Below are 23,562 nucleotides of genomic sequence, written 5' to 3'. Positions count from 1 at the left end.
AGAGCCATGCTGCTCGCTGTTTTGTTTTTTTTTGGTATTTGTGAATCACTTATGTATCAAGCAGTGTTCTACGTGCTGGAGTAGGTACAGGTTAATCAGGTCAGATGCAGTCCCTGTACCACATGGGGTTCACTGAGGGACGACAGATATTGAATCCCCATTTTGACATTGAGGAAACTGAGGCACAGAAGTTAAGTGACTTGTCCAAGGTCACACAACATTCAAGTGGCAGAACTGGGATTAGAACTCAGGTCTGCTGGCTCCCAGGTCCATGCTTCATCCACTAGATTGCTTTTCAATTCCCTATTTCCTGCTTGCCCTATTTAGAACTGATTTTTTTTGGAAAAGTCAGTTGAGCATAATGTCATTTCCTTGAGTAGACACAATAGTATATTCAGGATGTAAGCTTCTCACAAGAAAAACCACAAATCATGGCACTTAATCAAGCAGTCAATCGTATTTTTTGAGCACTTTTTCTGAGCGGAACAGTGTACCTAGTGTTTGGGGGAGAATACAATGTAACCTGAGTTGGTAGGCATGGTCCCTGGCCACAAGGAGCTTACAGTCTGGAAGAGGAGACAGACACTTATGTAAGTTTTAAAATTATGTTGATTCACATAAGTGCAGTGGAACTGTGGTTGCGGATGAATAATGGCTGCTCCATCTGAAGGTTATTGCAAATGAAATTAAATAGGAAATAAAAACAAACAAATCCCGAGAAAAAATAGTGTTCAAGTACTGTAATGATTTAGTATTTGTAAAGTGTCTCCCGGTTTTCCTCTTCCTTTCTTTTAATGCATTATCTGATGCTGTATTAAATGCAGCCTCTAGTTTTGCTTCACCCTGACAAAATTGGAGTCCCACGATATCATTATTTTAATGGAGCTAATCTAGCCTTTTTCAGTTTGTGTCTCCGGAAAATTGACAATTCCAACGGAAAGAGCTGTCAGAATAATGGTTCTTAGAGTGAATACTCGCTGAACAACTGCAAGGCCAATTCTCGAGTTATTTCAAATTATAAATATGCCAGAAAAGATGAGAAATTATTTTAATGAATTAGTGAGGAAGTTTATTTGCTCACCATACGTATATATTTAGGTATGTAAACCTTTTCAATACGATATTTTATATATAAGATGATCTAGAAATGGTATTTATTAAGCACTGAGGGGATCAGCACCGTAAATGGGATCTGTATGCTTTTGATAATGCTGCCCATTCCTTCTAAAGAGGTGAATATTACTTCTTTCAAATTATGGGATAATGGAGTTCTTTAGAGTTGGAAGAATAATTTCACAAAAGATCCTTTATATATACATTTAAAATTACTTCACTGTCAGTAAGGCCTTATCGGATTAGTGATATGCAAATACGTATAATTGTCCATTATCGTCTAATCAGACTGAGAGAAACAATTCCCAAGTTAATTTCTTCAAAATGACTTCCTGATCAACTTAGTTTTATTGGGTACAAGATAGTCAAACTGGTTGGCTAACCTACCCAGGTCACTGTCTATAGTCGGACAGACTTCGTGGCAAACTGATGTATTTAACTGCACGGTAAACTAGATATTTGATCTGAAAATGGATAACTGTGAATTATAGAAGTTTTGTATAATTCTCACTCCTAAGGATAAAGACGGTTTCTTAAATGGAAAAATTTTATATTCATGTTATCTTTTTCTCTTTACTGATCCAAATGTATAAATATTCTTCTTATGGTGTTGGTAAGAAATGCTAGTTATTGAAAAACCCAAATCAGGGCCATTTTCCTGCAACTTCAAGGAAATGCTTTAAATGATAACAGGAAACCTATTTAAATATTTTTTTAAACTCAAAATGAATTTGTGTATGGGGCAAAGGATACAATGTTCCATAAGCATTACATTTGAGAAGAGATTAATATTTGCTGTTTTAAATTTAAGGTTCAGTTGATTGAAAGTCAAGAAAATAGTGATTTTTTTCTGATCACTGAATGACCAACTATGTTAGATAGTCTTGCATATACGGCTCAAAAGAGAATCTCTATCATCATCATCAATTGCATCTGTTGAATGTTTACTATGTGCAGAGAGTTTCTATTCTCCAGTTTCACCGCTTCCCTTGGAGAACTCATTTACACCCACAGGTTTCAACTATCAACTTTATGTGGATGAATCCCAAATCTACATTTCCAGCCCTGATCTCTTTTCTTCTCACATTTTCTCTTGGCTTCTGGAATTCTCTACTTGGACATCCTTCCATCTCCTCAAACTTGACAGAGAAGCAGCGTGGCTCAGTGGAAAGAGCCTGGGCTTGGGAGTCAGAGGTCATGGGTTCGAATCCAGGCTCCGTCACTTGTCAGCTGTATGACTGTGGGCAAGTCACTTCACTTCTCTGTGCCTCAGTGACCTCATCTGTAAAATGGGGATTAAGACTGTGACAACCTGATTACCCTGTCTCTACCCCAGCACTTAGAACAGTGCTCTGCATATAGTAAGCGCTTAACAAATACCAACATTTATAATCCGGTCAGACACAGTCCTTATCCCACAGTCCTTGTCTCACAGTCCAAGTAGGACTCACATGTGAGCCTCACATGTGACAACCTGATGATCCTGTATCTCCCCAGCGCTTAGAACAGTGCTCTGCACATAGTAAGCGCTTAACAAATAACAACATTATTATATGTCCAAAGCAGAATTGATTTTCCCATCACTGTAGACCATACCACCATCCTCCCTGTCTCACAGGCTCATAACCTTGCTGTTATCCTTCATTCATCTCTCTCAGTCCACCCACATATTAATAATAATAACGACAGTGATGGCATTTGCTAAGCGCTTACTATGTCCAAATCACAGTTCTAAGCGCTGGAGGATACAAGGTGATCAGGTTGTCCCGCGTGGGGCTCACAGTCTTAACGCCCATTTTACAGTTGAGGTAACTGAGGCACAGAGAAGTAAAATGACTTGCCCAAAGTCACACAGCTGACTAGCGGCGGAGCCGGGATTTAAATCCAGGACCTCTGACTCCCCCGCCCTGCTGCTTCCCTAGTCTGTCACTAAATCCTCTTGGTTGAAGCTTCACAATATCGCTAAATCCAAGCATTTATCCGATCCTACCTTGCTATATATCAGCCCTCTTGCTGAGCTCCCTGCTTCCTGTCTCTCCCCCGACTCCAGTCCGTCTTGGCTCTGCTACCTACATCATTTTTCTACAAACGTCCAGTCCGCGTTTCCCCACTCCTCGAGGACTTCCAGTGGCTGCCCATCCACCTCTGCACAGAGCTCACCGTCAGCTTTAAAACCTTCAATCACCTTGTCCCCTCCTACCTCACCTCACAGCTCTCCTACTACAACCCAGCTCACACACTTCGCTCCTCTAATACGAACCTACTCACTGTACCTCGATCTCCTCTATCTCACCTCCGACCTCTCACCCACATCCTGCCTCTGTCCTGGAACACCCTCCCTCTTCACATCTGACAGACGATGACTCTCTCCCCGTTCAAAGCCTTACTGAAGGCACATCTCTTCCAAGAAGCCTTCCCTGAGTAAGCCCTCATTTCCTCTTCTCCCACCCCTTTCTACACCTCCCTGACGTGCTCCCTTTATTCACCCCTTCCTCAGCCCCACAGCACTTATGTACATATCTGTAATTTACCTTAATGCCTGTCTCCCCCTCTAGACTGTAATCTCATTGTGGGCAGGAAATGTTTCAGGCAACTCTGTTATATTGCTGTATCATACTCTCCCAAGCACTTAATACAATGTTCTGCAGATGGTGAGCACTCAATTCATATGACTGATTGATTGATTGATTGATTGATTGATTGGGAGAATACAATATACAGAGTTAGCAGACATGTTTTCTGCCCAAGATGAGTTTACAACTCTATGTACTCTTTTCCAACGGGAAAGAAATGCCAAAACCATCCAAGTTTCCTTTAAAAACTAGTTACTGTAGCTATTATGACTAAAAAAGCAATTATCTGGGAAACCAAGACCTACCAAGGCAAATGGAGAAAGATTTCTTCCATTATCGTCTAATCCCAATCTAATTCCAGCTCTGCTACCGGCCTATGTGATTTACCCAAGTGCTGCATCAGTTTATTTTTCTCTGCCTCAGCTTCCTCATCTGCAAAATGGAGATAAAATACTTTTATACTCCACTCAGAGTTCTCAATCGATTCCATGAAAATAGAGAATTTAGAAAATAACCCTGAGTGAAACGGGGCTACCAAAAATGTAAAGATCATTCATGCATTCCTAAGAGCGAATAAAAACTAATTGAAACAACATATATGTGTACATATTTAAGTGATAAAAATGTAGCAGTTACCTCTATTAGTTTACATAGTCAAATAAAAGTGTATGTATCAATATCAATTCCAGCAATTAAACGGGAACACGTATACATTAACAATTGTCCTTATCAAATGTTTTACACATATTGATGTGAAATTTGAATTCAGTCACTTCAGCAGATTTAGTTTATCTGTCAGATGTAGTCTTTCATGTCGTTTTCAGTTGGCGGCATCTCACTGTACTCTGTGTCATCTGACTTGCCTAATCCAGGTTAGGCTGTAATACAGAGATTTCTATCGCCAGTAGTTCCCAACAGGGTGCTGCTACGATGCATTATTTGAGGTTGGCTCAATCAATCAAGGGTATTTTTTGAGTGTTTACTTTGTGCAGAGAACTGTACGAATCTCTCGGGAGGGTGCGATACAGAGGGAATAGAAAGTACGTATTGGAAAGTGAAGCAAAGCGGTTGGGTTGTATTGCCATTTGAGCGGGTCAAGGTTTGGGCACCATACAGAGTGCTGCTCACAGCATATCCACGGCATAGCTGGGTCACCATGAGAATACTGGCATGAAAAGTCAATAGCGCTATCACTGTAAGTGCTAAAATGATGGCATTATAGTAGGGATTTGCTATGCCCGCTTTCCCCGTGGGACAGGGGTTGTGTCCATTTGGATGCTCTTTGTAGTAACACCATGTTTTATCACTGGGCTTTGTATATAGTTATCACTTTAACGTAGTGATGACACAATGCTTCTCGAGCAGTAATAAATAGCCAAGAGAAACAACTTCTGTTTGGACCTACGGTAATTTTGTTCATTGTTCTTCAAACGCTTATTCCCCAACATGAGCACATTCAGTTCTTGAGCTGTTTTATTTCTTTTTTGTTTATTTTGAAATTGAACACCAAGATATTGAAATGGAAGAAACTCTATTCCTTACCGTTTTGATTTGCCATTATAAAATCACACTGACAATCCATACCAAAGCTTTTACCGTCAACCACTTTGCTCTGCATCAGTGTAACAGTAAAAATAAGAAAACCTTTCAAGAGACAGGCAAGCAAACCTGCTGTTTCCCACTAATGTCAAGCCATTATTTTGACTAGCAAGAAATCTCTCCAGGGGAAATGTGCGATGTTTTTCCCACACAGCAATTCTTATGTTCAAAGGAAAGCGGAAAAGGGAAACCCTTGGAAAGGCAGAACCACTTGGAAAGCATCGCACAAAATAGTCCTGTGATGATCCAGAAAAAAAATCCAAAACAACCACTCCAACTGCCTGAAAGTCTTGTGGGACCCAGATAGGGATGACAGTGTATGAGACCTTTTTTTTCCCCTTCACCTGGTTTTGGTACCATGGTGAAATCATATGCATTAGTATTCTTTGTTTCTTTTTGTTTGTTTCTTTTTTTTTTAAGCGCTTACTATGTGCCGAGCACTGTTCTAAGCGCTGGGGTAGACACAGGGGAATCAGGTTGTCCCACGTGGGGCTCACAGTCTTAATCCCCATTTTACAGATGAGGGAACTGAGGCCCAGAGAAGTTAAGTGACTTGCCTACAGTCACACAGCTGACAAGTGGCAGAGCTGGGATTCGAACTCATGAGCCCTGACTCCAAAGCCCGTGCTCTTTCCAATGAGCCACGCTGCTTCTCTGAGCTTCCCAGAGCTGTAAGTGGCATGCTGTAAAATAGAGTTACCATTCACTCTGTGCCCCTGAAAGTTCTTCCTCCACCAGGTCACTGAGGTCTGTGATGAAGCTTTCTTCAGCCCCCACTCTCAAGGTCATAGAAGGGTCACATCCTGTCTCTCTGCAATGGAGTGGACTCAAAAAAGGAGAGCAGCAGCCAGGTATTACAGGCATTGAAAATGCCAAGAAAGTTGTTTTCTGTTTATTTTTAAATGGCATTTGTTAAACTCTTACTATGTGGCAGAGTCCTATAGTCAAGATCCACCCTTTCCTCTCCATCCAAACCATTATCACGTTAGTACAATCACTCATCCTATCCCAACTGGATTACTGCATCAGCCTCCTTTCTGACCTCTCAACCTCCTGTCTCTCCCCACTTCAGTCCCTTTCACTCTGCTGCCTGGATTATCTTTCTACAGAAACGTTCAGGGCATGTCACCCCCCTCCTCAAAAATCTCCAGTGGTTTCCTATCAACGTTCACATGAAGCAGAAACTCCTCACTATTGGCTTCAAAGCTCTCCATCCCCTTGCTCCCTCCTACCTCACCTCCCTTCTCTCCTTCTACATCCCAGCCCGCACACTCCACTCCTCCAGTGCTAACCTTCTCACTGTGCCTCGTTCTCTCCTTTCCCGCCGTCGACCCCTGGCCCACATCCTTCCTCAATCCACCAATCACACTTCCCCACTTCAAAGCCCTACTGAAGGCTCCCCTCTTCCAGCAGGCCTTCCCAGCCTAAGATCCACTTTTCCTCATCCCCCTCTCCTCCCCATCGCCTCGACTCGCTCCCTTTACTCTACTTCATGCCCGCCCCAAAGCACTCGTGTATAAATGTACATATCTATAATTCTATTCATTTATATTAATGCCTGTTTACTTGTTCTGTTGTGTATATATCTATAATTCTATTTATACTGACGCTACTGATGCCTGTTAACTTGTTTTGATGTCTGTCTCCCCCCTTCTAGACTGTGAGCCCGTTGTGGGCAGGGATTGTCCCTCTTTGTGGGTGAACTGTGCTTTCCAAGCACTTAGTTCAGTGCTCTGCACACAGTATAAGCGCTCAATTAATACGATCGAATGAATGAATGAACCTGATTCCAAGTTTTGGGTTTCTCGGGATAGGAGCTAAAACACCCAGAGCTAGACATGCTTCTATGGAATGGAGGCCCTAGTCTTGCTCATTTATTTCATTCAGTCGTATTTATTGAACGCTTACTGTGTGCAAATGGTAGCTCTTGTGGCTATGGTTGTAACTGTGGAATCCGATCTGCAAGGAGCCTGGTATTCTGCTCTTCTAGCCACAGTACCCTACAGATCTATCGGAGGTCCGTGCTCTATCCACTAGACTACGCTGCTTAGCTAATGATGTAAGGGCAACATTATGGATATCAGTAGTCCTTCTCTTTGTCTGATAGACCTGAGCTGTTGTCCCTTTTCTACCTTTTAGCTAGCTAACAAGGGGTACGACTGAACATGGACTTTACCTCACTCACCGCACGCACTCCAAGCACATCTTACCCCAGTGGGAGTATGACTGACGGGGATGAGAGTGAAAATAGCTCAAGCCACTGACATCATAATCAGTTCCTCTGTGCAGGTGGGCCATCTGTTATTCTTGATCAGGGACTCCATCGTCACCGTCATCACGAATACTACTTTTCATCAGCACTTTGGAAGGCTTTGAATCAGTTAATAAATGGTTCATTCAAAAGCCACATAAAACTTGGGTTAGAATCAGACAGGGTTTAAAGGAAAGAAATCAAATAGAATTTCAGAGGATATATTTTTTTCCCAGGGGGCTAAACCAGGCAGTAGCTGGATGAGTAGCAAAAATTACAACTAATGTTATGACAGATGTGAACCTCTTCCTCGTCTACTGAATAGAAGTTGACGTGAGTAGAGCGGCTGCCTCTTGTCGGTGGTCATAGCCTGCTCCGGTCACCCTGTCGTCTGAGCCTGTGTGTACCCAGGTCCTGGGCGAATATGCATAGAAATAGGGACCTTTACCACAAAGTGCCACTCAAACGAAAGCCTAGCTGACAGAGGGATTTCCAACTTAGGAATGAGACTGTCCAGAGCAATTCTGATGGGCTAATATAACCCAGATGTATGTACATGTATAAAGACAAATAAGTGTTCAGAGCTGGGATCCAGATGGAAACAACCACAAATGGATTCGATTAGATACCTTGAAATAACAAGGAGGTTTGCACGAGAACCTCATTTTGGGGGTTTTGTTTTTCATTTTCTTCGAGCTCCATATGTTTCTTTACCCACATGTGTGGCAAACTGACAGCATGGAGTTGAGGTAGATTAGAACATTATTCTAATCTTAGGTTATCAGGTGCCTACGGGATTACTGGAGTTAATTTAAAATGAAATAAAAAGAAAACCACGAGCTTGGGTTCTCTTCCCAGACTATTGGAAGTGGTTATTTCATTAGGGATCAAAGTAGCATAAGGCAATATTTTAACCACGTTGACAGCGCTTAGAACAGTGCTCTGCACATAGTAAGCGCTTAACAAATACCAACATTGTTATCATTATGATTATTATTATCATTATTATTATTAAATGTGAATATTCTCAAGTCTAGAAGGATCTGTCCCTTAGTGTGTTCTTAGCTTATGCATAGATTGTGTTTCTCTTAGTAAGCCTAACTATGGCTATTTTGGGCTGTATTTGTTCATAGGAAACAAGAATTAAAAGTGTAGGCTTAGTAAACAAATTACCCCAAACTTTATCCTGATCCAGTAGATTTTAGATCAATAATAATGTTGGTATTTGTTAAGCGCTTACTATGTGCAGAGCACTGTTCTAAGCGCTGGGTAGATCCAGAATGATCAGATTGTCCCACATGAGGCTCACGGTCTTAATCCCCATTTTACAGATGAGGGAACTGAGGCACAGAGAAGTTAAGTGACTTGCCCACAGTCACACAGCTGACAAGCGGTGGAGCCTGGATTCGAACCCATGACCTCTGACTCTAAAGCCCATGCTCTTTCCACTGAGCCACGCTAGATCAGAGATCTAAGGCATGTACTTGATATTTTTTTCTAGTGGTGCATTGTTAGGACAACTATATTTGGGACAAGAGTCACTTTTAGACCAAGAATAAGTTTTGCTTGTGGCTTTAGCACAGGTTGTGGCTTTAGAACAAACGATATCTCTGTAACCTCTTCAGGAACGGATGGTTAAATTTATTTGAGACTGTTGCTGGTTGAAGCACTCATCTGGTGAGGTGACAAAGTATCACGGTGTTGAAATTTAATAGCTTATCCCACTGCCGCTTTACGTTCCTTGGGACCCCCAAAAACCTAAAGGCTTATGGGAATTTGGTCCTTACATTTTTTTTTTTTGATCACCAGCTAAAGTGACAAGGTATAATACTAATGATAATGTTGGTATTTGTTAAGCGCTTACTATGTGCAGAGCACTGTTCTAAGCGCTGGGATAGATACAGGGTCATCAGATTGTCCCACGTGAGGTTCACAGTCTTAATCACCATTTTACAGATGGGGTAACTGAGGCCCAGAGAAGTGAAGTGACTTGCCCACAGTCACACAGCTCACAAGTGGCAGAGCTGGGATTTGAACCCATGACCTCAGACTCCCAAGCCCATGCTCTTTCCACTGAGCCACCCTGAAGGATATCCATGTCCAACACTGTCTATTTGGCAGGGGAAAAGCTAGTGTCAATGGAAGAGAAAGTTGTCCTGAAAGTTGGGCCTTTCAGGGCCAAGATTTGAGAGTTTGTTGGAGTCTGAACATGGGAATGGCCAGTAGGTCCACTACAGAGGCAGGGCCATTGCCCTCTGCCACAACCATCATTTCACAGCTCAGATTATTTCGGCTCCTCTGAGCAGAAATTCCAAAGCCACTGCTTGTTCGGACATGTTGTAAGCAGAAGTTTGCAGGGAGATTGTGGCAAAGGGTAACCTGTAATCTGTTTCCTTTTCTACACTCCTCTTCCCCTACTTCTCTGACTCTCCCCTCTCCTCCTCTTTTATCCATCTTCCTCAGCCAACTACTATATTCTAATAGACTGAAAAGATAATAATAATAATGATGGTATTTGTTAAGCACTTACTATGTGCAAAGCACTGTTCTAAGCACTGGGGGGGATACAAGGTGATCAGGTTGACCCACATGGGTCTCACAGTCTTGATCCCCATTATACAGATGAGGGAACTGAGGTTCAGAGAAGTTAAGTGACTTGCCCAAAGTCACACAGCTGACAAGTGGTGGAGCCGGGATTAGAACCCATGACCTCTGACTCCCAAGCCCGGGATCTTTCCAATGAGCCACACTGCTTCGACATAATGGTGGTATTTGTTAAGTGCTTACAATGTGCAAAGCATTTTTCTAAGCGCTGGGGGGGATACAAGGTGAGCAGGTTGTCCCACATGGGGCTCACAGTTTTAATCCCCATTTTACAGATGAGGTAACTGAGGCACAGAGAAGTGAAGTGACTGGCCTACAGTCACACAGCTGACAAGTGGCAGAGCCGTATTTCAAACCCATGACCTCTGACTCCCAAGCCCGTGCTCTTTCCACTGAGCCACGCTGCTTCTCTCAAAGATCAACTGATCAATATTTACCGAGCACTTACTGTGTGCAGAGCACTGTACTAAGCTCTTGGGACAGTGCAATATAACCATATAACAGAGTTGGCAGACAGGTTCCCTGCCCACGAGTTTGCCAGATAAGACAGTGGTTGACTGGGATCATGACGGAAGTTTACAAAATCATGAAGGGCATGAACAGGGTAAATAGAGACTTGATTTTTATCAGATATCACAGTACTAGGACTAGGGAACACCTCAAATTTGAAGACAAGTTCAAAACAAAAATTATATCACTGAGGGGAGTAAGCAAAAGAAAGTCAACTGCTGGACCACACCTCCTTGAGAGCAGGGTCCATATATTTTACTGAAATATATTTATCCAAGCACATCATTAATTCGTATGAATTTAAAAGGAACAAAGACATATAAATTCGTGAATTAGGCAACTATAATAGGATATTAGAAGGACATAAATTCTACTATCCTAAAAAAAACCCCTCTCCCTCCAGTTATTGCCTTATCTCTTCCCTCCCATTATTTTCCAAACTCCACTGTGCCCACTGTCTCTACCTCTTCTTCTATAAATCTCTCCCGAACTTCCTCCATTCTGGTTTCCATACCCTTCACTCGGTAGAAACTATGCCCACTCCCTTGGAGAACTCATTTGTTCCCACAGCTTCGCCTACCATCTCTACATGGGTGATTCCCAAAACTATCTCTCCAGCCCTCACTTCTCTCCTCTCTTCATTCTCTCACGCCTTTAGGACATCTCTACTTGGAAGTCCCAACACCACCTAAGCTTAACGTGTCCAAAATAGAACTCATCTTCCCACCGAAGCCCTATATTTCCCCCAGACTTTCCTATCATTGTACACAGCAAGCGCTCAGTAAATATAATCGAATGAATGACTGTAGACAACATCACTGTCCTTCCTTTCTCAAAAACTAATATACTTGACATTATCCTTAATTCATCTCTCACATTCAACCCACATATTCAGTCATCAAATCTTGATTCTACCTTCTCAGAATCTCTAGAATTTGCCCTCTCCTCTCCATTCCGTCAATCAATCAATGGAATTTATTGCGCTCTTACTGTGGGCAGAGCACTGAACTAAGAACTTATGAGAGTATGATATAAAAGAGTTGGTAGGCCTGATCCCTTCCCTGAATCAGCTTCCTCACTGACCTCCGTGTTTCCTGTCTCTCTTCGCTCTAGTCCATATTTCACTTCCCTGTCCTGCTCCTTTTTTCCTAAAATAATGTTCAGTCCGTCTTACCACTCCTCATAAGTCTCCAGTGATTCCCTATCCATCTCCATTTCAGACAGAAACTCTTTACCATCGGCTTAAAACCCTCAGTCAACTTTCTTCCCATCTTACCTCGCTGATCCCCAACTACAACTCAGTCCTCGCAATTCACCCCTCTAATACCATCCTATTCACTGCACCTCAAATTGCTTGTTTCACTACCGACCCCTTGTCCCAGCCTCTTTCTGGTCTGGAGTCTCCTACTTCTTCAAAGCTGACATATGACCATTCTCCCAATTTTCAAAGCCCTCCTAAAATCACATCTCCTCCAAGAGGCCTTCTCTGACTAGACCCTCATTTTGCCCTTTTTCTTTGTGTCTCACTAGTACTTGGATCTGTACCGCTGATCCAAGTACTGATCCAAATATCAAGTAACAGATATCAAGTATCAAGTATCAATATTTGCCCCACCTCAGTTTCACAACACATATGTACACTTACCCTATCTGTAATTTATTTTAAGGTCTATTTCCCCTCCGGACTGTAAACTCCTTGTGGGCAGCGATTAAGGGTACCAACGATACGGTATGGTGTTCTCCAAAGTGCCTAATACAATTGTCTGCGCACAGTAAGTGCTCAATAAACACCTTAGATCGATTAATTGATAGAACAATGCACCTGGAAGTAAAGCAGGTTAACCAACACACTCCTCCTCCTAGAACTTTTGGTGTGATTTTTGGATGCAAACTGGAGAGGTTTATGATCTGATCCAAGATGACATAGGTTCATTCATTCAATCGATCATATTCACTGAGCACACAACATGTGCAAAGCACTATACTAAATGCTTAGGAGAGTACAATACAATAACATTCCCTGCCCACACTGAGCTCACAATCTAGAGGGGTCGAGAGCTATTAGTATATGTAAATAATAAATTACGGATAAATATGCACACATATAATAATAATAATGTTGGTATTTGTTAAGCGCTTACTATACGCAGAGCAGTGTTCTAAGCGCTGGTGTAGACACAGGGGAATCAGGTTGTTCCCCATTTTACAGATGAGGTAACTGAGGCGCAGAGAAGTCAAGTGACCTGCCCACAGTCACACAGCTGACAAGTGGCAGAGTCGGGATTCAAACCCATGACCTCTGACTCCAAAGCCCGTGCTCTTTATATGTATATATATATATGTGCTGTGGGGTTGGGGGGGAGGATGAATGACAAGAGCAGGTCAGGACGACACAGAAAGGAGTGGAAGAAGTGGAAAGGAGGGCTTAGTGAGGAAAGGCTTCTTGGAGGAGGGGTGCCTTTAATAAGGCTTTGAAGTAGGAGAGAGAGATTATCTGTCTGATAAGAAGAGGGAGGATGTTACAGGCCAGAGGAAGGATGTGGTTGAAAGGTCAGCATAGAGATAGACGAGACTGACGTACAGTGAGGCATACAGTGGACATACAGTTTGTTGAATGTATTTGAAGATAAATATATATGTATGTGTGCAAAATCAAGCTTGAAGTAGGGATAGAATTGAATATCACGTTGGGACTATTTTATAATCGTTATTCCTAAATGAGATAAGGGATCAAATTGACAATATATTCGATGTCAATATATAGAAGAAAAGAAAGTGGAAAAGAAACAGGTATCTACATTAAAAGGAAAAGCAGATGAAAGTAGGACAACGATATCCAACTTTTCTCCTTAGTGACTAACCTAATTTTTGCTTATAAATGACAAATTATCAGTCAATTCAAAGTATTTATGGTTTCAAAGCTCCCCATCACCTTGCCCCTTCTTACCTCACTTGCCCTCTCTCCTTCTACATCCCAGCCTGCTCACTCGGCTCCTCTGGTGCCAACCTTCTCACTGTGTCTCATTCTCGCCTGTCTCGCCTTCAACCCTTGGCCCACGTCTTACCTCTGGCCTGGAACTCCCTCCCTCCTCAAATCCTCTAAACAATCACTCTTCCCCCTTCAAAGCCCTACTGAAGGATCACCTCCAAGAGACCTTCTAGATTAAGCCCCCCTTATCCTCAGCTCCCCCTCCCGCGTCACCTCGAGTCTCTCCCTTTACTCTCCCCTTCCCTCCTCCCCCCACAGCACTTAGGTATATATCTATAATTCTATTTATTCATATGAATTCCTGTTTACTTGTTTTGACATGTATATAGCTATAAATCTTTTTATTTATACTGATGCCTGTTTACTTGTTTTGATCTCTGTCTCCCCCCATCTAGACTGTAATCTCGGTGTGGGCAGGGATTATTGCTCTTTATTGCTAAATTGTACTTTCCAAGTGCTTAGTACAATGCTCTGCACACACCAAGCACTCAGTAAAGACAATTGAATAATAATAATAATGTTGGTATTTGTTAAGCGCTTACTAGGTGCAGAGCACCGTTCTAAGCGCTGGGGTAGATACGAGGTAATCAGGCGTGTCCCACGTGAGGCTCACAGTCTTAATCCCCATTTAACAGATGAGGGAACTGAGGCACAGAGAAGTGAAGTGACTTGTCCACAGTCACACAGCTGACAAGGGGCAGAGCCTGGATTCGAACCCATGACCTCTGACTTCCAAGCCCAGGTTCTTTCCACTGAACCATGCTGCTTCCCATGGATATCATTGAATGAATGAATGAATGAATGAATGAATGAATGAATGATCTCATACTATTTGCAGAGCACTCTACTAAGTACTTGGGAAAATACCATTGATTGGTAATAGTAATAATAATAATTGTGGTATCTGTTAAGCGCCTGTTCTGTGCCAGGCACTGTATTATGCCCTGGGGTGGATACAAGCAAATTGGGTTGGACACAGTACCTGTCTCACAGGGGGCTCACAGTCTCAATCCCCATTTTACAGATGAGGTAACTGAGGCACAGAGAAGTGAAGTGACTTGCCCAAGGCCACACAGCACACAAGTGGCAGAGCTGGAATTAGAACCCATGACCTTCTGACTCCCACGCTCACGCTCTATCCATTATGCGTGCTGCTCTTTCTAGTAGATATGATCCCTGAATCTATTGCCAAAAAGCTCTCCATTAACTGCCCAGGAATAACGCCACCGGGTACTCATCACCTCTGACGTGAATTACGGGACAGTGGGGGATTAGCCAGCTGTGTGACTATGGGCAAGTCACTTCACTTCTCTGTGCCTCAGTTACCTCATCTGTAAAATGGGGATTAAAACTGGGAGCCCCACATGGGACAACTTGATCACCTTCTATCCCCCCAGTGCTTAGAACGGTGCTTTGCACATAGTAAGTGCTTAACAAATGCCACCATTATTATTATTATTATTTGTGGAAGGATCACCTATGGATTGACTGATTGACTGACTGAATGCTTGAAGTCCTAGTAGGGCGGATGCGTAATAACCCCGTGAACGCATCCTGGATTACGGAAGGCAAGCTAGTTTATCTGTATGTGTTTACAGCATTTTAACAAATCTGGACTGTAAACTCTTTGTGGGCTGAGAACGTGTCTATCAGCTCTGTTATGGGGTTATATTGTACTCTCCCGAGCGCTTAGTAGAGTGCTCTGCACACAGTAAGTGCTCAGTAAGTACGATTGCTTGAAATCCCTACGATCGGCGTTACTCTAACATTTTCCACTATTTGCTAACCAACCCAAGTGCACGCGCCTCCAGAGTCATGACCACAGATGGTTTCCGGTGATTCCAGAATCACAGGAGTCAGTCTGTTTTAGTTCCCCATGAGGGCTATTGAATGTGTGAGAATCCCAGTTTTTGTTCACGTGCGTTTCAATGTTGCCTCATATTCCAGATTAAAATGCAACTAGAAAATCTAGGGCACAGGTAAATTATGTAACCCAGATATTTCTAATGGTGTCAAAAAGAAAAAAGAACAGCACAAAATTGTCACTTCCTTTAAAAATGCCTCCCCATACTGTGGGCTAAAATAAGTCTGAAAAATAACTTGTCTTTCAAATATAAATTTTATTTCCTGAATTATTTGATTTTTACAGCATCCCACTTCCATATCATTTAAGATACTCCCAAAAAGAATTTGCGCTTTCAATACTAAACTATAAATTGTCCTAGGTCTGAGACCCTGGAATGATAAAGCGAAGTGGTCAGTTATGAGGGGATTTTAGTTTTATTTTAAGGGTTTAGGCCCTTCTTGAATAACTCAGAAATGAATTTTTTTGAACTAAGAATTGTCTAGAAAATGAATTTTACCTTTTTGTCATATTTAAAAGAATGAGGTCAGGAATCTGTACTTACTTTCACACTGTGAAGGTTTACTATTGTCAATAATTTGAATTGAGCTATCATACTGCTTATGTAGTGCAATTTGAACTTCAGATCACCCGAAAGCAGTTTAATTTTCACAGTGCCTAACAGATGTGCCAACTTCCTTTTTCAGCAAGAATTTTTTTTTTAATTGCAAAGTCATCTAAGTGTTTTGGAAATGTGCACAATCATCTAAGGGTTTTGATAAGTAATGTTTAATTTTACTACTGTTATGATAAAGTAAGATTTCATCCTGGAGAGAAAGGAACCTATTCCAAGTCATAAAGAAATCCTGAGAGTGCGGTTCTGTGTTTAAATGTGCAACGTATGGCATTAGCCCCGGTCTCCGTGACACATAACAAATGACTTCCTAGCACCGATAGAATTATTTCAATGAACAATGCCATCTCTTTTTGAAAATTTCTATTAATAGATTTTGACGTATGCCACCCAAGACTCAAGAAATCCATCAGGAAGGGCTAATCTAATGTGCCTCAGCCATGTATATTTTTCATACTATCTGCCACATTAATTTATATTCTGTGAGTTAACTCTCTGAGTTTGACCTTAAGTTGACTCTGATAGAGGATGGCGAAAGTGATGACACGTGTGCAGTGTGTACTCAGGCATCAACGAGTAAAAGTAAAATTGATTTTTCTTTTTTTTTAGGGATTTGAATTTAAACGGATACTATGTGTTTCTAGGCGTACCACTCTCCCGATAGGAATTCCCCTTTGAAGTCAATGGAACCACTGAGTGCTGAGGGGAAGATACGTCAGCACTGCCTTGCCATCAACCTTGTGGCTTCTCTCTGGAAGATGAATTGGGCCATTGATGGTCTGTTCTAGGAAAACCACAACATCTTTAGACATGATCAAGTCGAATGCTAAACTCAGAAGACAGTGGAAATGATTGAAGGTAAAACGTTTTATATCGAATGCATTTTTTTCAAAAGCAAATGTTTCTCTATGAATTTCAAGAGCTTTGTTAGCAACAATTCTACACACAAATTCCCACTTCAGAGTCACTGAGTAATTTGTTTTTGGCAGAATAACAATTTTGACTGTTTTCTTTTCATTTTGGCTACTCTCTTGGATGAGGTTTGGAAGTGGGAGAATGTAGTCTGGCAACCCTCCACTGACTGGTAGAGGGTGAATAAGTGAGAGAAAACATTAGTAGTGAGACTTCTGCTCTACATATCTTTACTCTCCTCATTTCAACCAATTTATGCAGCCATTCAGACCTCTTTTCTATCACTTAGGCCCCTGGGCAACTGGGCCATCTGGTACTATATCTCTGTGGTAGTTTTGAAAAGCAATTAAAGGTGAATCCCTGTGGAGAACAGCTGGCGCTGTGAAGCTACCCTAGAGGTTATCCAGACCAGGGAAGTTTAACCAAACCCAGCCCAGTTATTTGGAATCCCCTGTGGACACTAGAAATCCTATGGCCACACCAAGCTTCCAAACCCTCTTTCTTCTTCTCCCATTCCCTTCTGTGTCACCCTGACTTGCTACCTTCATTCATCCCTCCTCCCAGCCCCACAGTACCTGCGTACATACCTGACACCGATTTATTCATATTAATGTAAATAGCACTTTCAGCTTTTCTACCCTTTCTACTACCTCTAGACAGTAAATTCACCGTGGGCAGGGAATGTGTATGTTTATTGTTAAATTAGGGCTTTCCCAAGCACTTAGTGCAGTGCTCTGCACACAGTAAGCACTCAATAATAATAATGGCATTTGTTAAGCGGTTACTATGTGCAAAGCACTGTTCTAAGCGCTGGAGAGGATACAAGGGGATCAGGTTGCCCCACGTGGGGCTCACAGTCTTAATCCCCATTTTACAGATGAGGTAACTGAGGCACGAGAAGTCAAGTCACTTGCCCAAAGTCACACAGCCGACAAGCGGCTGAGCTGGAATTTGAACCTATGACCTCTGACTCCCAAGCCCATTCTCTTTCCACCGAGCCACGCTGCTTCTCGCATAAATTCGATATTGCTTCTCAATAAATACGATTGACTGACCAAACACGAGGAGATCTTAGATGGACCTGAAACCAATGAATTAATCAGTGTTATTGAGTGTTAATTATATGCCAGGCACTGTACTAAATGCTTGGGAGATACAATACAATAGAGTGGGTAGGCATGGTCCCTTCCCACAGTCTAGATGAGCAGACAGACATTAAATGACTGATAGAGGAAATGGGAGAGTACAAGGACATGGGGTTGGAGGTGAGGTGACTTTCAAGAGCTTTAAGAAATACAGATCCAAGTAAGAAGAAGAAGAAGAAGAAAGAAGGAAGAAGAAGGAAGAAGGAAGAAAAAGGAAGAAGAAAGAAGGACGAAGGAAGAAAAAGGAGAAAGAAGGAAGAAGAAGGAAGAAAGAAAGAAGAAGGACGAAGAAAGAAGAAGGACGAAGAAGAAAGAAAAAAGAAGGAAGAAGAAGGAAGAAGGAGGAAGAAGAAAGAAGAACGAAGAAAGAAGAAGAAAGGGTGCGCAGGGGAAACAAGAGCTAAAAAATAAAATTTCCTTTAAAAGCTTTAGTAAAAGATTTTTGTTGTTGTTGTTTTCTAATTCCTTTCTGTGTTTAATGGAAGCATCTCCTGGAATAGTTTGGCAGCAGTTCTACCACACTTAAGATTGGTATTTCTTTCTACTTAAAATAAATTGGGTTTGAACAATTCTCATCCCAAAGACTTTTTTTTTTTTCAGTATGTTAAAAAATCTTGCCATCTTTCTCCCTTAGTTTCTGCCCAGGTTGGTAAGCCCCTAAATTGTGAGCCTCTTTGAAAAGTCCCTGGAATTTTTTTCTGCCTTTTTTCATTTTGAAAACAAGTTAGTGATCCACATAGATTTTGTTTAAGTTTCAGAATGTCCTAATTCACGGACATCTGTCTAATCACAATCTCAGTAATTACTCGCTAATGATAAACAAAATGCGCAGAAGGGAGACTGACCCTTTTTTAAAAAAATTCAGTAGAATTATTTTAATAAGCAACAATGGAAATTTAGAAATTCAATAGATTTTTGTTTGCTTTTTCTAACTTTTTAAATTTTCTCAGCTTTAAAAAAACTAAACTGGAACCATTCTCAAACAATCAATTGTATTTATTGAGCACTTACTGGATGCAGAGCACTGTACTAAGCACTTGGGAGAGTACGATATAACAATCCCAGATTTCAATGCAAGGCATTGCTTCTTAGTTATCTAAGAGGCCTTCCCTGTTCTCCAAAACTGGGCATGATCACTTTTGACTACTGAAGACCTGGAAAAGCATTTAAGAATAAAATTACCATCTGCTTTTCATTATGACTGATTGGACAGGTGTAATAGTAAAGAAAAGTTACCTGTTTTGGTTCAAATCTGGCCTTCTAATGTTACTGGGGACGGTGTCATGTAGTCACATCCTATATTTTTAGCCACCTATAATGCATCTTATCTATACCAGTAGTCTCTGGAATCATTGCTGTGTATTTACAAATAACACTTCCAGCTTTTCTACCCTGGAGATTGAACAGAGAATTTATAGCACCCAAGGCAATAACTGCTTGACCCAGTTTCACTCGTAATCAGGAGCCGTGACCAAAAATACAATCTCTTGAAAAGAAATTATTTCATTCATTCATTCATTCAATCGTATTTACTCAGCGCTTACTGTGTGCAGAACACTGTACTAAGTGCTTAGGAGAGTACAATATAGTAATAAACCGACCACATTCCCTGCCCCTTCTCTATCTGTAAATTAATTCTTTTGTTTCTTTCCATGCTAAATTGTGACAAAGTGTAAGCATAAAATCCTCCTACCATGGGCTGACAAACTATTCGGATGTTAAAAGTCAGTAATGTGCACATTTTTTATAGCCTACATTTGAGTATAATCCATGCAGAGATGGTTGCATTAAGTTATTTGTGGTCTTTCCGAGCTGAGAATTACAATTTCTCCAGAGCAGTTTATAATTTATCAAATATGGAAACCCATCTCTGAATGTAGTTAAAAGAAGTTATTGAGTGTTCACTTTAAAATTTAACCACCAATCGATGTGCTTTATGTGATGTGTCAAGACCGGCTTCCCACTGATGCAAGAACACTGGCTTTTGCCTCTAGAGAGATGGTATCCATCTAACATAATCAGGAGGAAGGAAGGATGGATGGATTTCATTGAGCACAGAGTCTGTCCTTTTTTTATTAAAAGAGAGAAAACAATACCTCAACGTTTGAGTCAGTTGATCTCGTGCTTTGATCTTTAAGGTTTTATTTGAGGCTTTGCCCCAGATTTCTTCATTTGGCTATGGAGATACCCAATGAAATAATTTCGTAAAGGTATATTACATTTACACACCCCTTTCAAATGCAGACATGGTTTCCTCTTATTCAGTGACTTAACTGCCATTCCCCCATTGCTCTTTTCATTGCCCCAGCTCTGACTCTGATTCCCCTACTGAACAGATCCTTATTTAAAATTTCCAATAAATACTATGCCAATACTTATTTTTTCATGCAGTTCGTGGATCCTGAGCATGAGTTAGGAATCCAGTTTTCTTATCCCCTAACTCATTTCTTAGATATCCAAAGATCTTGTTCAACATTGCATCCAGATATTGATACACCTGCATCTTCTCACGCAGGTTCTTGAGCAAGTAACCTGCAACTTTCATATTCTTTTTTTACTTCCAGTTTTCATGCACCACAAGCCGTACAGTGGCTTTCTTTTTCCATCCAGGGTTCATGTTACCTAACTTATTAAAGGCTTCTTTGGTTTTCTCTTCTAAACATCTTTCTCACCGGTTCCAGTATGGATGTTCTTGAAATCTTCTTTATATAAACGTGAGATCGGTCTTCACTGTTTCCATCGCATTATTCATTTGGCAACCTTTCTGCTGTCTGGGCTCCCTCCCAGCCCACTGACATTGTCAGAGGTGAAGTCTACCCACCAATTTTCCACAACTATGGGAGTTGTGCCTTTAGGCCGTTTTGCTCCACCTCCTTTACTGCATTCACAAAGTTAAAATGCTCCTAGGTCAAACCCTAAATACACCAAATTGACATTCCCAATTGTCTCTTCATATCCTAACAAATGTTTTCTCTTTCCATGATGAAACAACCATTTCTCCTTGCAGCACAGAAGAAAGCCTTAAAGGGCTACCATCAGCATCCCAGGCATTGTCCATGCTGGCCGTTTTTGCTCCATGTGGTATTTCACCCTTCCATTCTCCTCTTCATGTATGACTGGACTTTATGGCACACATGCCTGGAGTTAAGAGTTGCATGCAAAGATGTATTGGAAGCTGCAGGTGCAGGTACATTCCTGATGTTAGACCGTAAATTCTTCAAAAGCAGGAGATGTGTTTTGCATTTATGCCCCAAGTACACACTTAGGCATGCCTACCTCTAGCACTTTACATATTATTAGGAGAAGCAGCTTGGCCTAGTGGATAGAGCATGGGCCTGCGAGTCAGAAGAATCTGGGTTTTAATCCCTTCTCCGCCTGTGGACTGCTGTATAACCCTGGGCAAATCACTTCTCTGTGCCCGAGTTACCTCATCTGTAAATTGGAGATTAAGGCTGTGAGTCTTATGTGGGACATGGACTGGGCCCAACCTGATTAACTTATATCTACCCTAGCATTTCGTGCATGCCTTATGACCATAGTCATGCGGGCTAACTTATCTGGCCTTAGTTTTCTCATCTGTAAAATGAGGATTCAATAGCTGTTCTTACCTCATCTTGGACTGTAAATCCTGAGTGGGGCAGGCTTTGGGCCCAAATTGACTATATCATGTCTAGACCAGCACTTGGCATATTGTAAATGCTTAACAAATATTATTATTATCATTAGTATTACTATTATTGTCATTATTTAAGAATGAGCATCCCCTGATTCTTAATATTCTTTTGTGATACTCTTGCATAGAAAGCACAAGGAAACTGACAAATGGAAAATATTCTAGAAAGATTCTTTTCCTCATTGTTTTGCTTATCTTGCCCTCCATCCAGATTTCTTAAATGCTTTGGACAGTGGTTCACCCAGCATATCAGATATTCTTAATTAAAATTTGGCAGTCAGTCCCTGTGCAAACCAAGTTCTCTTTTTTTTTTACTGTTCTTACATGGCAGCCTCTTTCCCCTTCACAATTTCCCCTTGAAACCCCTTCGCTTGTTTTTCTCTAATGTTTATTGTAAGCATGTGTTTTCCCCTTACTGCTTCCAACCCTTCTTCTTCCTCCCTCCTAAATCGTTCTGTATAAAATTACACTCAGACCTCCTTTCCTTTCTCTCTTAATCTTCCTGTCCTGTTCCTTAAAAACTACTATTACTGTCTCTGCTTTCCTCTTCCAGCCGCAACCTAAAATATCTAGCAGTAGACCCCTTCCACTCTGACTGCCCTTCCCTTTCTGCTCATAGATATCTTACTTACTCTTCATGCACCTCCCTCATGTGTTAGTTGTACTTATATTTCTCTTCCTGACCTTATCTCTGACCTATAGCGACGCCACGGACACATCTTTCCCAGAACGCCCCAACTCCAACTGCAATCATTCTGGTAGTGTACCCGTAGAGCTTCCTTGGTAAAAATGCAGAAGTGGTCTATCGTTGTCTCCTTCCGCGCAGTAAAATCGAGCGTCCGCCCTCGACTCTCTCCCTTACTGCGACTGCCAGCACAGGTGAGTTTCGACGTGTGGCAGATTGCCTTCCACTCTCTAGCTACTGCCTAAGCTAGGAATGGAAATGCCTCTGCTTGACTCTCCCTCCCGTAGTCGAGGCCGGGAGAACGGTGGAAACTCTCCAGGTGTGACCCTGAGAGGGGACTTCCTGACCTTGCTGTTCTTTAGTGCCCCAGACATTTACCTTTATCATCTCTTTTCTTAGCAGTGTGGTGTAGAGTAGAAGCTGCATGGAGTAGTGGATAGAGCATTAGGGCATAGGCCTGGGAGTCAGAAGGTCATGGATTCTAATCCTGGTTCTGCCCCTTGTAGACTGTGTGACCTTGGGCAAGTCATTCAATTCTTTGGGCCTCAGATACCTCATCTGTAAAATGGGGATTGAAGACTGTGAGCCCCACGTGGGGCAGGGACTCTGCCCAACCCGATTGGCTTGTATTCACCCCAGTGCTTAGTAATAATAATCTTGGTATTTGCTAAGCGCTTACTATGTGCGGAGCACTGTTCTAAGTGCTGGGGTAGAGACAGGGTAATCAGGTTGTCCCACATGAGTCTTAATCGCCGTTTTACAGTGCCTATAGTACAGTGCCTAACACATAGTAAGTGTTTAAAAATACCATAATTATTATTTAAATATCTTAGCTTCATCTCTCCCTCTGATGACCTTCCAAATATCTTTCTTTATGCTCTCCCTCTTCAGGGAGGCATTCTAAATATTTAAGTAAGATCTCTCACCTTTTGCTTAATTCTCATATAGCCTCTCCGTCGTCTTTTATCCTTGCTCAAATCACTCTTCATTCTCCAAGTCCCTCTCCTAAACTTGGCCTCCTTCCCAAGTTA

The 23,562-nt window shown here is 41.7% G+C and overlaps 1 long non-coding RNA gene across 1 annotated transcript in view; it reads left to right on the top strand.

Moving 5' to 3' along the window:
• The window catches only part of LOC114813327, a 28,445-nt gene extending 11,312 nt beyond the window's left edge, over nt 1-17,133 (top strand). Inside the window, exon 2 of the long non-coding RNA XR_003761047.1 lies at nt 16,726-17,133. This is a non-coding gene — a long non-coding RNA (uncharacterized LOC114813327). The remainder of the gene's footprint in view (nt 1-16,725) is intronic.
• The last annotated feature ends 6,429 nt before the right edge of the window (nt 17,134-23,562 follow it).

Source organism: Ornithorhynchus anatinus, chromosome 7 (genome assembly GCF_004115215.2).
Source record: "Ornithorhynchus anatinus isolate Pmale09 chromosome 7, mOrnAna1.pri.v4, whole genome shotgun sequence".
NCBI classification, from domain to species: domain Eukaryota; kingdom Metazoa; phylum Chordata; class Mammalia; order Monotremata; family Ornithorhynchidae; genus Ornithorhynchus; species Ornithorhynchus anatinus.
This window is presented reverse-complemented; position numbering and strand designations above follow the sequence as displayed.